The 16748-nt window shown below is 46.7% G+C and overlaps 1 pseudogene across 1 annotated transcript in view; it reads left to right on the top strand.

The window, feature by feature from the left end:
- The window catches only part of LOC309545699 (sterol O-acyltransferase 2-like), a 254589-nt pseudogene that overhangs the window by 99777 nt on the left and 138064 nt on the right, over positions 1–16748 (top strand). Inside the window, exon 4 of the transcript XR_014226162.1 lies at positions 13324–13383. The product of XR_014226162.1 is annotated as a sterol O-acyltransferase 2-like (transcript). The remainder of the gene's footprint in view (positions 1–13323; positions 13384–16748) is intronic.

The raw sequence follows: 16748 nt of genomic DNA, 5'->3' as shown, positions 1-16748 counted from the left end.
ATGCGGGCAGTTAAAATAAACCCAAAATGGAGGAGATACTGAAACAACTGGTTATAGCAAATGCAAGTCTCAACACTACAAGCTCAGATAGCGGATATGAAAAAGCGAATGGAAGAAAGTGTTGGTTCGTTAGAAAATGTTGAAGAGGTGAAAAAGAAACTACAGAAAGACCTTGAAGCTGCTAATCAATGCTATGAGGAAAAAGCAGCTGCTTATGACAAGCTTGAAAAAACAATACACTGTTGGCTGTGTGCAGAAGTGCAGCCAGGCAAAAGGCATTGCGTGTTGCAGGTGGTGTACCTGTGAAAGGAAAGTAAAAAAAAATGTTTTTTTCCTGCTGTGAACTGTTACATGACTGCAAAGGATGGGGCGGTCAAAGCAAAAAAAGGGTGCAATCCTTGCTAAGGCAAGAGAGAGGCTGCTGTGGCTAGAGGGTTATTTACCACATGACCCAGCCACGCCAGAAAATTCAGAGTGGGAATTTGCTGTGAATTGGTGTAAATTAATCACCTCGTCCCCAGTTAAAGGAGAAGTGAAAGAGGTTGTCCCTGGCAACAGGAATCCATGTGGACAACAGCGTGTGGAAAGGAGTAGTGTGGTTGTCCCTGGCAACAGGAATCCATGTGGACAACAGCGTGTGGAAAGGAGGAGTATGGTAGTCCGTGGCAGCAACGTCCAGCCCAGCAGGGATGTCTGGGATCAAAGGAGTCTGTCTGCTGATGATCGTGACCAGTGGTATCCTGCGACAACGAGTGAGAGTCAGTCATCAAGGAGATGCCAAGGAGTTAAATTTCAGCATCCAGTACCGTGCTTGGAGTGTGGTTAAATAGGGCATGGGATCTTTACTTGCCCCAGGTTCTAGAACACCGCTGGAGAGTCTGAAAAGACTGCAGTGCCGCATTATGGCCACAAAGAGGAGGTAGCTTGTGAGGTTGCAGCTGAGCGACCACGCACTCAAATGAAGCCAAAGTTACCTGCTACAGGATATGGTAAGACTGTTGCAGTTTGTGGGACTGATTCCAGTGAAGTGGGAGTGTGTCCAGTGGGGAGATCCGAACAAGGTGTGAACATGGACTTGCTGCAGTGTCATACCCAGAGCAGTGGGAAGACACAGGTTGAAGCCCAACCTGCAGCAAGGTTAAAGACTCAAAAAGACTTAAGGACTCTGTATGTGCCTGATATAATACAGCAGAGTGCTGGGAGAGATATACTAGGGGTGATCAAAACGGTCTGTGTGCCAGGTTCCCTTGTGACAGGTGCTGCAGGGATGCCCAGGGAAACCTCCCATGAGCCCGCAGGGGTGAGGTATGTGGTTTCCCAGGACAACTGTGGAGCCGCCCTAGTGGGCAAAAGTATCTCTTTGGAGAGTAAGGGTGGTGTGCTGAGTAGCACACAGGTTGCAGTTACTCATGAACCAAGAGAGCCTGCTAAAGCTCTTAACACTGTGTGTATAAATGCTGATAACGGTATTACTGTTGATAAACATACTTATGTTGGGAATGTGTTCACTAGCAGTGAGGAAAGGGGGATGCCTCCCTTGGCAACTAGAGTTAGAGCCTCTGGGTTGTCCATGGAAGTCTCTGGGGGTCTCCGTATGTTGGAGCCAGAGATTGTCCAGGACAGCACTAATACTACTCTGGTGGGGCAGAGTGTAATTGGACCTTCTAGTGGGAATGTGTTAGTGCAATCTGCTAATACTGACAATGTGCAGGTAAATAGTGGGTTAATACAGCCTGTGGAAAATGTAAAGGTGTGTGAGGTTTGGGAGGTGCCACCTGAGCAGGGTGGTGGATGTGGTGCATTGCAGCCTGCTTTAAAAGATGGTGCATTTTCTCAGCGTGAAATGGGTAAAAGCATGTCACGATGTAATGATAAATGCACTGTGTTTACTGCAGAATCCCGGGTGCCTCCTAGAACAGCTGATGCGGTGCTGCAGAGCACCCATGATGGGAGCACAATGGATTGGGATAGTTGGGCCAAAGAATTGATAGCCATGCTACACAAGGCTCTGGCAGGTGAAAAGGGTGTGGAAACAACAACTGCTATGCCAGAAGGAGGGATCGCAGAGCAGCCGGTGGCTGAGGGAGCGTTGGTGCCTGCGATAGTTGTTCCCTTCCAGTCAGAAGGACCGATTAAGGGCTCATGCATGGCAGATGTGATATCCACCGCCCAACCTCTTAATGTCAAGTGTCAGGGTGACCATGTGACTGGTGTTGACTTGCAGAGGCTCATTGTTGTTGAGTTGGAGGGGATGAGTGTGAGACATACATCTGACAGTGTTCCAGGGGAGCACCAGGTGGTAATGATGGCTACCTCCGGTGAGAGGGAGGCCCCTTTAAATGTCTCAACCTCTCAGGCTGCAGTGGATGAGCCCTTCCACGTCTATGGTGAGGGAAAGTTCCCTAAAAAGGTGTTGCATATCGATGCAGAGTGCATTGAAATGACAAGTGTGTTACTGGAACTGCTTGAACTAATAAAAGCACATTCCTGGTATACCTGGGTGCCTCCATTCCAGTCGGGTATGTTGGTATCGCAGAGTACCAATAGGTGGAGTCAGGTAGTACAAGCTGTGCTGGGTAACCTAAATCACCATTGGAACCGGTTGGTACAGTGTGTTTTATTAGTGTGGCAGGTAATCTCTCAGTTCCCTATGAGGGTGCTTCCAGATACGGTTTGGTATGGAAGGCTCTCTGGAAAGCTGATGGAGACATCGAAGGTCTCTCCGCCTGATGATGCAGTGACAGAGAACGCTTCTGCTAGTGTGGCTGAGCAGGTGTTAGTAAATGGCGCGGATACTGTCTCACCCACTAGACCTCATGAGAAGGAAGGGCCTGATATGGACGCGGCAGGAGCAGAGATTTTGTCTGTCACCTGCAAAGAGGTACAAATTGAGGTACCCGGAGACACTCTAAAAAAAAAAAACAATACTGATGGTAACAAACTGTGACATTGGAAAATGTGATCAATTAATGATTGGTACTACTAACAATAGTATTGGTGACCATGATGTTGATATGTGTAAACCAGTGTGGGATATGGCATTATCTAATGATGCGGTACCAAGTTTATTAGGGAAAGACGGGTTAGGAATGTCAGAGGTTCCTTTGCATAACAGTGAGGAGAGCAGTGAGTTGAATGCCTCCTGGAGCTGTGTGCGTTGAGGAGAGCAGTGAGTTGAATGCCTCCTGGAGCTGTAGGTTCCTGTGTGTGAAGGTAGACGCCCCAAGCGGCCAGGGTTTATTTTATGTTTGTTTTGAATTATGCTGTTTTGGATGCTTGCAATTGTTTGAAGAAAATTGGAAGAATAAACCATAGACTGTTGTTTACAACCACTCCTCGGCTGTCTCTCTGTGTAACGAACCCCGCTACCGAGCTAACCCCTCACAATATATAGATTTAGATAGATAGCTAGATAGATAGAATACATATAGATAGATATATTAACATAAATGTACGAGAAAATGTGATCTACTATTCTGCTGTATCTCTATGTACTATTCTATGGTATCTCCATGTACTATTATATGGTATCTCTATGTCCTGCTATGGTGGAGGTCTGTCTGTATTTTAATCTCTCTTACAGGAACTGGATGGATGTGTGAGGAAGGCCAGGCAGCCCAGAGGATGTCACACTGATAACACTCTAATTGTTATCAAATCTGGACTATGGCTCGGTTCACACTTGTGCTATGCGGAAACGCTGTGAATATGCAGCGTGATCCCGCATCACATCCGCACATCTGGCAGTTCACACTGCCATATGCGATACGCAGGGGGTGTCAATTAAATGTTAACGACACCCCCAGTTTGATCGCATATCGCAGTGCGATCTGCAAGTTCGCACAGAATCGGATCGCACAAGTGTGAACCACTGTGCGATCCGATTCTGAGGCGGCTCAAAAAATGCCTCATGTGCGAGTTTGCTGCGGATGCGCTGCGAATTCAGCCATACAAAGTGTATGGCTGAACTCGCATCCGCACAGGAGATCGCATGTAATGAAGGAGCAGGGCGCTCCGAATTACATGCGATCAGCGCATCCGCACAAGTGTGAACCGGCACTCAGAGTTCCCTGTAAGAAATAAAGATAAGCCCAGAGCTCTGTATCTACAAACACCTACTTGTCCTGAGCAGTGCCATCTTAAGAGCCTTATAGGCCCCTGGGCAATGCAGTGCACTGGGGCCCCCTGTGGAGCAGCGATAGCCGGCGACCAATGGGAGGGGTGCCTGGAGGAAGAGGGCGACTGTAATGTGTATATAGACTATATACACATTACAGGGAACACTATATACTACAAGAGAGTACAACTACCTGGAGTATATACCTTACTGTATACATTACAGGGACCAATATATATACTACAAGAGAGTACAACTACCTGGAGTATATACCTTACTGTATACATTACAGGGACCAATATATACTACAAGAGTCTCTTGTAGTATATAGTGTTCCATGTAATATGTATATATAGTTAGTAAGGTATATAATCAGTGGTGGGATTCAGCCGGTTCGCACCGGTTCCATAGAACCGGTGGCTAACTTTCTGCAAGTTCGCAGAACCGGCTGAATCCCTCTGCGCGTCTGAGGACGTGCAGGACAATTGAATGTCCCGCGCTCGGGCAGACGTGGCGGCCGGGGGGCGGAGCAGTACGCCCGACCCGCCCATTCTGTGACAATAGCGAATGAGAATTCGCTATTGTCACATGATCCTCCTCCTGGCCAATCAGGGAGCGGGTCCTCCCGCTTCCTGATTGGCCGAAAGGCAAACACCGTGCCATTGGACGAGGAGGAGGCGCCGCGGGAGGACTCGGAGACGCGGGGAGCCGAATGCGAGACCGTCCGTGAGGTAAGTGCATGGGTCTCGCGGGGATCGCTGGCACTCTGCAATTGGGGGCAATGTTGTGGCTGGCGCTCTGCAATCATTGGGGGCAATGCTGTAGCTGGCGCTCTGCAATTGGGGGCAATGCTGTGGCTGGCGCTCTGCAATTGGGGGCAATGCTGTGGCTGGCGCTCTGCAATTGGGGGCAATGCTGTGGCTGGCACTCTGCAATTGGGGGCAATGCTGTAGCTGGCGCTCTGCAATTGGGGGCAATGCTGTGGCTGGCACTCTGCAATTGGGGGCAATGTTGTGGCTGGCGCTCTGCAATTGGGGGCAATGCTGTGGCTGGCACTCTGCAATTGGGGGCAATGCTGTGGCTGGCACTCTGCAATTGGGGGCAATGTTGTGGCTGGCGCTCTGCAATTGGGGGCAATGTGGCTGGCGCTCTGCAATTGGGGGCAATGTTGTGGCTGGCACTCTGCAATCATTGGGGGCAAAGCTGTGGCTGGCGCTCTGCAATTGGGGCAATGTTGTGGCTGGCGCTCTGCAATTGGGGGCAATGTTGTGGCTGGCGCTCTGCAATTGGGGGCAATGTTGTGGCTGGCGCTCTGCAATCATTGGGGGCAATGCTGTGGCTGGCGCTCTGCAATTGGGGGCAATGCTGTGGCTGGCACTCTGCAATTGGGGGCAATGCTGTGGCTGGCACTCTGCAATCATTGGGGGCAATGCTGTGGCTGGCGCTCTGCAATTGGGGCAATGTTGTGGCTGGCGCTCTGCAATTGGGGGCAATGTTGTGGCTGGCGCTCTGCAATTGGGGGCAATGTTGTGGCTGGCGCTCTGCAATTTATTGGGGGCAATGCTGTGGCTGGCGCTCTGCAATTGGGGGCAATGCTGTGGCTGGCACTATGCAATCATTGGGGGCAATGCTGTGGCTTGCACTCTGCAATGATTGGGGGCAATGCTGTGGCTTGCACTCTGCAATGATTGGGGGCAATGCTGTGGCTGGCACTCTGCAATGATTGGGGGCAATGCTGTGGCTGGCACTCTGCAATGATTGGGGGCAATGCTGTGGTCACTGTGCATTGAAAGGGGGGCACACTGGTCTCTCTGCATTGAAAGGGGGGCACGCTGGTCACTGTGCATTAAAGGGGGCATGTACACTGGTCACTGTTCATTGAAAGGGGGGCACGCTGGTCACTGTGCATTGAAAGGGGGGCACGCTGGTCTCTCTGCATTGAAAGGGGGGCACGCTGGTCACTGTGCATTAAAGGGGGCATGTACACTGGTCACTGCATTGAAAGGGGGCAAGCTGGTCACTGTGCATTAAAGGGGGCATGTACACTGGTCACTGCATTGAAAGGGGGCATGCTGGTCACTGTGCATTGAAAGGGGGCACGCTGGTCACTGTGCATTGAAGGGGGCATGTACACTGGTCACTGTGCATTGAAAGGGGGCACGCTGGTCACTGTGCATTGAAAGGGGGAACGCTGGTCTCTGTGCATTAAAAGGGGGAACGCTGGTCTCTCTGCATTGAAAGGGGGAACGCTGGTCACTGTGCATTGAAAGGGGGCACGCTGGTCTCTGTGCATTAAAAGGGGGAACGCTGGTCTCTCTGCATTGAAAGGGGGAACGCTGGTCACTGTGCATTGAAAGGGGGCACGCTGGTCATTCTGCTGGGAAAGTCGGAACTGGTTACTAAAATTTTTGAATCCCACCACTGTATATAATATACTCCAGGTAGTTGTCTCTTGTCTTGTAGTATATATTGGTCCCTGTAATATGTATATAGTAAGGTATATATCCTCCAGGTAGTTGTACTCTCTTGTAGTATATAGTGTTCCCTGTAATATGTATATAGTAAGGTACATACTCCAGGTAGTTGTACTCTCTTGTAGTATATATTGGTCCCTGTAATATGTATATAGTAAGGTATATACTCCAGGTAAGTAGTTGTACTCTCGTGATGTATATAGTGTTCCCTGTAATATGTATATAGACTATATAGACTATATACACATTACAGGGAACACTATACTACAAGAGAGTACAACTACTTACCTGGAGGATAATATATACCTTACTATATACATATAGGCCAGGGACCAATATATAGTAGGTAGTATATCCTCCTCCAGCCAGGACAGGTAGTAGTAGTTGTCTGACTGTCTCTTGTGTCACTCACTGACTTCACATCGATTAGATCCCCATCATCATACAATGCCATGCCATCATCATTATCACTTCACATCACATGCCATTGATTGAGAATGAGTTAAAAAAAAACTGGCAGACTTACCTTACATGGCTGCACATGGCATGGGAGGAGGTGGGAGGAGGCCGGCGGAGGCGGAGCCAGTCTTCTTCTAGGACGGACGGAGGAGAGGAGAGTGAGGAGGAGAGCCAAGGAGGAGGAGGATTCTCCTCCGAGTCCTCCGCTGCGGCGGCGGCGCTGTGCATCCTGGGTCTGCTCTGCTGCTCACGTCACTGGTTGCTAGATGCCAAGCGGGCTGGCCTTAGCAACCAGTGTGTGCAGGGCAGACTCGAGCCACCCACGGCCGCCGCCGGACTCCGGACCGGAGGGGAAGAAGAAGAAGCAGAAGCAACAAGGTGGGGGGGGGGCCGGACGCCCGGCGGAAAACGGAACGGGGGGGGCCCTAGACCACCAGGGAGTGGGACATCACATGCCACCAATCCATCGATCCATGTGGGGCCCCTTGGCAAGTGGGGCCCCCGGGCAACCGCCGGGTATGCCCAATGGAAAAGACGGTCCTGGTCCTGAGGAGCCTCTTCCTCTATGGACTGGGCAGCAGACACTTTCACTGGCCTGGGGCAGTACATATAGATAATAGGCCTATGTATAGAGGCACCACAAGTACCAACAGACCTTGCTGCCTGTGATGACCTACTTGTGATCTGCAGAGATTTCCTTCCAGGTCACAGCAGGCAGCAGGCAGCAGGCAGGGCAGGGGACTCACTACACTTGTGCCTGGGCTGCTACGTGAGGAGATCTGACTACTGGATAATCCCTTAAAATGGGTGCAATGTACACAGGACAGGTCCTGTCCAACCTGCACTCAGCAATCAGCAGCAGGGTAAGAAATACATTCACATTACTGGATAATAGAGCAATAATACTGCACAGGCAGGGAAAGTAGAAGGACAGACAAAATAATGACATCAGAGGGAGATCAGAGATCCAGCTGTCTGCAGCTATAGAAGATGGTGTCGGTGATGTTGGGGGTCTGTATAATTGTCAGGAAACTGTGGTGTCGGTGGTTTTTCTGGTGTCTAAAGCATGGTCAGGCAATGGTGGTGTCGGTGGTTTCAGACCTGTCGGCACTCGGCAGATGTAGAAGCAGAGGGTCCTAGCAGCTACTCACCTTGATGCTATCTGCTTCTCACTCATCCACACCGGCTGCAGGAATTTTAATTGCATTTAGAGCCCTGCTATCTGTATACAGTAGGAGCTGTCAGTCTGCACTGTCCATGGGCTGGTCCATACTCTGCATGAAGTCTACCTGGTAGGCCAGGGATCTCTCTTGTGTCTGCAGATCTTATCAGACTTTTTACAAACCTGTTGAGGCAGAGAGGGGCCCCCTTGAGGGAGATCCTGATAACAGTGTCATTGCACTTTACTGCATTGACGATCAAAGGGGCGCTCACACAGTGTCGTTGCATTTATTCTTAACCAGTCATTGTCTTGGGGCCCCAGGCCAGTTCGGGGCCCCAAGCAAATGCTTGGTTTGCTTTCCTTGTAGCAACGGGCCTGTCCCCTATCCTAGGCAGACCCCTGGGCAGTTAACAGTACTCACGACACTGCTTTCCTGGAAACTTCTGCCCCAGCAGCTCCACTTGGTCCACAGCACACCGGATCCCTCTCTCCAGCTCAGCTCAACCTTTCCAGTCCTTTGGCCGACCACCAAGGACTCTTTCCTCATGCTGACAGGAGGAGAGACAGCCGTCACCCTCCTCCTGGGACTCTGCTTCCCACCAAAGACTTATACCCCATCCCAGGATGCATTGCGGCAGACTCTGCCCTCTGGGATAGATACAAGCCCTGGTGTGCTATTGGCCAGGTTTCCTCCACTGTCCAATAAGAGCCCTCACTGGACACAGTGGGGAGACTCCCCAGACTCAACAGACACACCTGGAAACACATGACAGCCTAGCTGAACAACCAGCCCCCCCTGATAAGCAGACAGAAAGCCTTATAGTTTTCCTAGCACCTACCTAGGAGGGTGCTACACATATGTTCAGGGAATTTGGACATTTAATGGATAAGAAAATAAATATATGGTGGGATATCTCTACTATGGAGAAGTATATAAAGGATAACATGGTCCCAAGAAAGCTTAGATGGGATATTCCGATAAGTGATGGTCTAATGGAGGAGGAGAATATTGAGGAGTGGTTATGATTCTTCAATAAGAAGGGCAGGCATAAAAGTTTTGTAATTTTTGATTAAATGTAAACAGAGGAAATTGAGGATTGTGGAAACCCAAATTAGGGAATTGAAAACTAAAAACTGTTCAAGGAATCAGCCGACTTTACCAAACAAACAGGAGATCTAAATAAAAGTATGCAGAGAAAAGAACAGGAGAATAAGAAAACCAAAAAGAAACAATATCAAAGGGACCAAGGGGATCACCAAAGGAAACAGGTTTTCAAGTGGCAGGCACAGATTGTGAATAGAGAAACCACATCAGGGAATACTACACCGGAAAGGGAAGTTGGAATGGAGGCGAATAGAGCACTGGAATTTAGGACACCAAATTAACAAACATCTCACACATATATATGGCACCACAGGAACGGGGAGCACCTAATTATAGGAATGAGAAGGAAAGTGATTCACAACAACACAACATGGGACAACAGAACAGACTATATGCATCGACATATGATCAGAAAAAGAAACCACAACAATATTATCAACCAAATAGGGGGTATCAGCACCAAGGGGGTAAGCCCCATTACTATCGAGGACCACCATACATTAGGGGCAATTGGAATAGGGTTCCCCCGTATCAACATTCTAATTATGGAGGACAGCACCAGGGAGGTCTATACCATAATAGGGGCCCACAGTATGGGGGACAATACCAGCAGGGCAAACCCCCTAGGGGCCCACCACCAGAAGGGTAGCCACACCCACCAGGGCTCGTATCCAAGGGGACACCAGCTTTTCCCCCGTGGCACTCCACCAGGGGGATATCAGCACAATAGAATCACACAGCAAGTTGAACATTATTTTACCCCTAAACCACAAAGACAAAGGTACCAGAGACCCCAACAGGATATCTATCAAATTTCCACTCATAATAGGTACACGCCCCTCAATGAAGACGATCAATTAGACCCAGCACATACTCTAGGCGGGAGGTGGGAAGAACCCACCCAGGAGCGAGTAAACTCAAGAGGAGGGGAAGGAGGTTACAACAGAAAAAGGAGAAGGGAAAATTAGGGGAAGGTATCTACAATTTAAATGGGGCACCTCTTAGCAGAGAAGAGATTTTGATGCTTGATAGAGGCATCAAATATGCCCCTAAAAAAGGATTAAATAAGTTTGACACTTATGTTGGTATCCAAAAATACATTAGAAAATTAAATATTAAAAAGTATTACTTACAGAATCCACAGGAGAGAACGCAATCAGAGGGCACGCATACTTTGCTTAGGAACAAATCTATCTTTAACCCAAAAATTACTGACAATAAGTTTACAGATATGTTCAAAAAGCTAGTAACTAAGAAATTAGAGAGGCTACCCATCAAAAAAGTATATGAACAACAACATATATTAAATCCCTGGAAAAAGGAAGGATATAGTAGTCTGATAAGGGGGGGGGGGGGTTGTTATCCTATCAAAGGAGCAATATAAGCAAGAAATAAAAAATGTATTTTGCGTATAGGGATACATATGAGACATTGTTATCTAATTATCTAATCCAACCAAAAACCAACCCTTGTCACAACTGAAGTTCTAGCAGTTATTATTCATTCATTTTTGATTGTTTTATATTATATTATTTAGAGCAGCACTAAGGTTTGTTTTATTATAGCACTATACACTTCAGAATGAGAGATAGAGATTGAAATAGTATTTGTCGTAGTAGCTCGCAGGATCCTTTGATATTTGCACTAATAAAATGCTAATGCTCCTTAAGGCTACATTCACACCTGAGCGTAGCGTTTTCGCATGTTTTTTACGGCGATTTTACCGCGATTTTTATTTTTTTGATTGAATAGAGACCAATGGAAAACGCCTGTAATCTGCCCAAAAAGAAGCTCATGTACTTTTTTGAGCGTTGGGCGTTTTGCTTACAGCGTCAAAACGCTCAGATGTGAACAGGGGCCATTGAAATGAATAGGATTTGTATTGTTGGGCGTTTTGAGAGCTGATCCTAGAGCAGAAAAACTCCCCAAAAACGCCTCAAAACGCCTAGATGTGAACGGAGCCTAAAGCTACTAAAACGTTGCTACTGTACAAGCTGGCACAAAAATGCTTTAGTCAGCATTTTTCATCCAGGGTTTTTTTCTAGTGTTTTTGGAGTTTATTAAAAACGCTAATGTGCATGGAGCCTAAAAGTGCATAGCAATCCAAAAAGTGCAACAGCAATCAATATATGTATAATATGAAGTGGAGACAGAAGGAATCCAGAAAAGGTAAACACACAAACGGCTTATTAGAGCAAACATGACCATGCAATTGTAAATGGTCCAAAACAGGCGTGAAACCAGTTATACAGCTCTATCCTTGGGCTTCCAGGAAAGCTCCACCCCACTCAACATAGAGAGAAGCAAAGAGAGGATCTGTCTTAAAGGGGAACTTTTAATAAGCCTGTCCTGGGTTTGGCACAGGATAGTCACAGCAGCCCCATTTGGATCCATCAGGAAGGAAAGGCTCTGCAGCTGTTATCAGCAGGCATGAAGCTGAATGGATGCAGGTAATGCATACCTACCAGCTACACTATGTATGGTATAGGAATGTGTGAAAGAACAATACAAACATAGGTTTATGTATGGTGTATGCTAAACTGGATGTGTAAAATATGTGTGTCTGTAAAAAAATGCACACACACACACACACACACACACACACACACACACACACACACACACACACACACACACACACACACACACACACACACACACACACACACACACACACACACACACACACACACACACACACACACACACACACACACACACACACACACACTATATCACCAAAATTATTGGGACGCCTGCCTTTTTATTTATGTTTTGGACGTTTTTTTTTTTTCTTTTTTCAAAATCGTTGGTCCTTTTTTCCTACAAAGTATATTTACAGGGAGAAAAAAAAAACCCAGAGGTTATTAAATGCAACCAAAAGATGTGTGTGTATATTTACATACAACAAAATGAGGCTAACTTTACTGTTTCATTTTTTTAATTCAGTAAAGTGTCTTTTTTCCAAAACAATTGCGTTTGAAAGAAAGTTGCGCAAATATCGCGTGACAAAAATATTGCAATGACTGCCATTTTATTCTCCAGGGTCTTTGCTAAACCTTATGTGAAGTGTACAAAACATATACTTCATTCGTGGCGCTGTACAGCAGCACAATGCGCTGCACTGCTGTACAGTGCCATGCAATTTGCCACTGTACGCTGCAATGAAATGCAGCATGTCTGGATTTTATCGCACCATGCTGCAGTGCCATCTTGGGCTGTGTTGCAGTGTGAATGGGACACAGAGGCAACAATTGTTTTCGGGGTGTGCTTTAGGTGACAGACGTTTTAGGGTGCGGTAAAATGTCTGTCATTGTACAATGTGTGAATTAAAAGAGAGGTTTCTGTTTTTTCCAGAATTATACTTACCTAGGTGGATGCAGCATTGGTTGCTGCCTCTACACTGAGAACTGAGCGATCGAACACTGCCAATCACTCAGTTCTGACAGCTGCCTTAGCAGAGAGCTGCCGATTGTCATTCACAGCTCTCTGCTCTGCCCCCTTCTCACTCACTGCAGCGCTGGGCTGTGGAGGGGGCGCAGCGGCCGGCTCTCAGTGGCTCGCTGAGAGGCTTAGCTGGGTGTCGGTCCAGGGATCTGGCAGATCCCAACTTTGTGGTCCTGATGACACAGAGCCTGGACCGACTTCTGTGACGTCAGCAAAGAATGGACTTCAGATTTGGCTGTATATCTCCTTTAAGCTTTAAGGAGTAGTACCTGTTATCTGTTGTCTTTTCAATTTTTCTTTTCCCAAGTAGATTAGTGATCAATAATGGGGAGTAGTGTATTGTGACATTATAGGACTATAATCCTTTCCCTGCTGGATGTACTGTAACAACTACTCTTTTTCCATTTGGCATCCAGTTAGGAGAAAGCTAAATCTAACTTTTTTGTTGCCATTTGCTATGCTATATAAGCAAGTTATTATGATGTAAGGTCACTGCATTTTCTTATGCACATAATATACTTTTTATTAAATACATTGTTTTGCTGTTTGTGATTTGTAGACCCCAAGGATCAATGTCTGAAAGGAGGAAAACATTTGTGCATCGTGCTTCCATATTAGAGTAAGTGGATAACTCCCATTTTTTTTTTATTACATTAGTTTACTGTGTTAGTGTCAGGGAAGAAGAAGAAGTAGTAAGCCCAGGCACATAGTTATGTGCAGATGGAGAATGTCTGTTAGCCAACGGAGAAAGCCTATTAGCCAAAGCTATAGACAGAGAATTCCTGTTCACATGACTCAAGAACTCGCGCATACGCGACCACATGTGTGCACCAGCGTTCACACCCCAGCGATCAAGCCCACCACTAAGTGGTGCCAAATGGGCTATATAAACACCTCTGCTGCACTAGGACCTTGCCTTATGGTCTATAGCGTTCTGCTACCTCTTCCTGGTGTATAAACTCTGCCTTATACCTCTGTCTGCCTGTTTGTCGTTGCCAATTCCAGCCTGAACCTGACTACTCTGCTGCCTTCTGCTCTGTTCCTGATGTGCCTGCTAGTTACTGACCCGCTTGCCTGACCCTGCTGTGTAACCGGCCATCCTTATATCTGCTGTCGGCTTCCTGCCAGCCTGCCAACTGTCTGCTGCATGTGACCTGCCAGCCTGCTAAGCATCTGCTGCCTGTGACCAGCCAATCTGCCAAGTACCTGCTGTCTGCCACCCGCCAGCCTGCCAAGTACCTGCTGCCCTGCGTCATGACCCAGCCTGCATCCAAGTATGCACAGACCTCATACCTGCAGCCTTCACCATCTGAATTTCTAGGCACTCGTACCACTCCAGGCTTCCGTGCCTCCTTTTTACATTATCAGGGGTACCATGCCAGAGGTGTAAGAGATCGCCTTCCTCTCCATGTCAGGCTCCATCTCCAGGTACGTGACAGTTAGTGAGCAGACAGAGACACTGTACCTCAGTTATATGTTAGTTATGTTTTTACAAGTAGATGTTAATGTCTAACATTAATAACTAATAATGTAAATATTTTAATAAAGACTTCAGGCATTTTTTGTGCACATTTTGGGTCAAATAGTAAAAAAAAAAAAAACAAGAAAGTAGACATAAGAATGATAAAGAGCTAAGATCCTATGGCAAGTATACAATAAAATTAAATGAAAAAAATAAAAGCTAAGATGCAAAGCATTGTACCAGTTATAGCATTTATGGAGTTGTCGCTTATGTCTACAGTTTGGAATCCACTTGTATAAGAGATCAGGATTCTACTAAATCATTTGCAAAGCTTTTAGTCATTTTCAAGCAGCTGTTTAGAAGCCTTTAAGTCTAGGTTGGGAAGGTGAAGAACACATTAATGGGAGTGCTAAATGGCAGTTTTTAATAGGCTTTATTAGGCTTAGCTTCAGCACTATGTTTTTAAAGCTTGCTCAAACCTGCACAACCTGGACAGGTATGTATGTGGGCGGGGTCATCTACGCTCGTGTGGGTACGTTTCACATGCTCATCAATGCCTGGGACCAGGCGGCGACTGTGGTCATGTGAAAAATCTAACATTAAGACATTTCCTCGACTTTGAAAAGCGACTTGTCCAATGTCACTATACACTGTACTTAATATACAGTATGTTGCATTAGGAGGGGCATGCTGAGCCTGCACCCTCTCTACCAGTCCAGCATACCTCTGTTACCTCACTCTCAGTAACAGAATGGGGTCCCGCCGAGAACATAGCATGGACCTCCATGCATGCTCATTAACTTCCTCCTTCCCAAAACTCATGACCAGGTCATATATCTCCATAACACTGAAAAACCTCCCCACACCATAATTCCCCCCCCCCCCCCCCCCACCAATTGATTTGGACCAGTGCACAAAGCAAGGTCCATAAAAAGACATGGATGAGTGAGTTTGGAGTGGAGAAACTTGACTGGCCTGCACAGAGTCCTGACCCGATAGAACACCTTTAGGATGAATTAGAGTGGAGACTGTGAGCCAGACCTTCTCTCCAACATCAGTTCCGTACTTCGCAAATGCGCTTCTGGAAAAATGGTCACACATTCCCATAGACACACTTCTAAACCTTGTGGACAGCCTTCCCAGAAGAGTTAAAAACTGTTCTAGCTGCAAAGGGTGGCCAACCTAATATTGAACTCCACGGACTAAGACTGGGATGGCATTAAAGTTCATTTGGGTGTAAAGGAAGGCATCCCAATACTTTTGATAATATAGTGTGCATATATATATATATATATATATATATATATATATATATATATATATATATATATATAAACAAGCAAAAAATTAGGGGGAGCAAACCCTGAACATGTATATCTAAAGCCAGTGCAGCTATGGACCAAGCAACATGTATATTAAAAAAGAATAGCGCAACCATGCAAAAGAAATGACTATCAAATATGGAGACAATCCATAAATAAAAATGGGGATTTAGTCCCACCATATGGCCATATCGTGCTCAAGCCCACCACTGCGTCAAAGTACCCCATAAGTAACTGATAATGGGGTACTTTGACGCAGTGGTGGGCTTGAGCACGATATGGCCATATGGTGGGACCAAATCCCCATTTTTATTTATGGATTGTCTCCATATTTGATAGTCATTTCTTTTGCATGTGTGCGCTATTCTTTTTTAATATAGATATATATATACACACACACACATCTTTTGTTTGTATTTAATAACCTCTGGGATTTTTCTTTTTTTTCTGTAAATAGGGAGGATGGTGATTAAGGATTTATGGTCCGGGTTGGGCAGAATAAGGCAGGTGAGGGGTTAATATTAGGGTCAGACCAGGAACAGGATAGGGTTGAAAAATACTGAAGAGAGGAAGAACATCAGTGTTTCTGGTAGTGGTTACACTTGTACAGCTTTTTTACTGTGTGCTTACTGCGATCATGAAGTTCCTTGAAAGCTGCTGCGCACCGCAGCTATTATATACAATGTGTGAGTGGACATGGTACAGAGCCACTTGGCTCTGTACATTTATTCAGTAATCTGCAGTGCCCAGTGGACAGTGCACTCACTTTATGGTGCTTGTGCGTGGTAGAGGAGAGGCCATTTTAAATCTGCATGCCTCCTGCTTATCTGCACTGTCTGGCCACTGCCATTAAGATCTAAGTTTAACATATCCATAGTGGAACTGAAGGGTGTTTTTAACCGCTTGCCGACTGCCAACAGTAATATTACTGCGGCAGTGCGGCTCCCCTGGGTCCAGCGACGTAAACCTTTGTCATCGGACTGCTAGTGATTCCGGCGGTGCGCGCCGCCGGAACCGCGCTCCCCCTGTGTTTAGACACAGCGGGAGTCCGGCTGGGGAAGGAGCGTTTCCGATTGCTGTCTTCCTCCCCCGATCATCGATTATGTACACAAAGCAGGTGGATCTTCTCAGTGACAGACAGGAAGAGATCAGCGATCTCTGTGTCTGTCACAGAACCCCCTCCCCCCACACACACGTCAG

The sequence above is a fragment of the Pelophylax lessonae genome (genome assembly GCF_965119305.1).
Source record: "Pelophylax lessonae genome assembly, chromosome: 2".
NCBI lineage: Eukaryota > Metazoa > Chordata > Amphibia > Anura > Ranidae > Pelophylax > Pelophylax lessonae.
The sequence above is the reverse complement of the archived record's forward strand: the minus strand, read 5'-3'. Positions and strand labels throughout refer to the sequence as shown.